Source organism: Dendrobates tinctorius, unplaced genomic scaffold, assembly GCF_039654945.1.
Source record: "Dendrobates tinctorius isolate UK_male_01 unplaced genomic scaffold, ASM3965494v1 ptg000211l, whole genome shotgun sequence".
NCBI lineage: Eukaryota > Metazoa > Chordata > Amphibia > Anura > Dendrobatidae > Dendrobates > Dendrobates tinctorius.
This window is the reverse complement of record NW_027361878.1, coordinates 11,203,245-11,204,579: the sequence shown is the minus strand read 5'-3', so window position 1 is coordinate 11,204,579 and position 1,335 is coordinate 11,203,245. Positions and strand designations below refer to the sequence as shown.

At 41.8% G+C, this 1,335-nt stretch overlaps 1 non-coding gene across 1 annotated transcript; it reads right to left on the bottom strand.

Annotated features, from left to right (window-relative positions):
• Window positions 1-774: 774 nt before the first annotated feature.
• TRNAT-AGU (transfer RNA threonine (anticodon AGU)) lies at window positions 775-848 on the bottom strand. The gene has a single exon. It is a non-coding gene; the product is annotated as a tRNA-Thr (tRNA).
• Window positions 849-1,335: the final 487 nt, after the last annotated feature.

Here is a 1,335-nt window from a genome sequence, read left to right as displayed (position 1 = left end):
AGAGAAGAATAGAAGCGGTGAAAATGACCTCTTGTGAGTCGTTGCCTCAAAAGTGGATGGACCCACATGCGTCTCCTCCTCCGCGGATCCACTATCACTGGGTATGGTTGGCCAAAGCGGCGTGACAAAAGCCAGTTGAAGAGAACCTGCTCAGTTGTGTTGAAAGTCAGACTGTCTGCCATGTTGCACATACAACCCCAACACACCTAGTGAAGGCAAGGTCACAAATGGACAGAATGGAGGCAGCCACCTGTTCCTGGGCCAATAAATAGAGTGCAGACTAATGATTTATATAGTTTGCAGGCCTCAAAACCGTTAAATGTCCATTTTGCAAGGCTGCGAGAAAATCTCGCCATACGGATGCCATACGGATTACATACGGATGCCGACATGAGCAAAATACGGGACAACGCCTTGCTTACGGATGACATACGGAGCACTATTTAGAGGTCATTCATCCGTATTACGCCTGTAAACTACGGACCGTATTTTGTGTCGGTTAGTGTGATCCTGGCCTAACAGACAGTCCTGGTTACAAGATCCTCAGCTATATTGATCACATTATGGGAAATCCCACTGATTTGATTTGAAGGGTGATCACTCCTTTGTTATTTCCTGCTGTTAAGTCATGATTGTGGCATACAATGAGTTAGATCAAATTTATTACAGTTACGGTCCTGCTTTTGCCTGCACTTACTAATAAGGAGAATATTATGAGCCCCCTTACTCATAACTATAATTGCCTGCATGAGTTTGCAATTAAATAAAATTACAAGGCACTGCTGAGATTCGAACTCAGGATCTCCTGTTTACTAGACAGGCGCTTTAACCAACTAAGCCACAGCGCCCTGTGCATACATGTCCTTTACAGTGTTGTGTTTTCTTAAAGATGGTTGCCTCCCATAAGATGCATGCAGCAGGTGCATAACCTTGTGACCTGACCCTAATTTTGTAATGTTGCCATGATAAACTCTGAATTAATTTTCCAGTGCCGACAATGAAGAACACGTTTCATAATTAAGTATGTAATTCATTTACAGCAACAACAGCATGTTCTGAAGTTCTGTGCAAGTTATATAAATGAAAAATATGGACAGCACCCGTCTGAGAAAAACGGATGTCTGGATGAGCTCTAATTTTCTTATTTCGAAGATGCAATTGGGACAAATTTAGAGGAAATTAATTAATCTTTCATTGAAATACTGGGAAAAGAAAAACAGAAACATGCAATTGTTGTGTTTGGTCCGGCTTCAATCATATTCCTGCAAAATAACGCTAAAAACGTATTCACCATGCATAGAAAATGATTCCTCTTCTGTGGGGCGCAAACGAGAT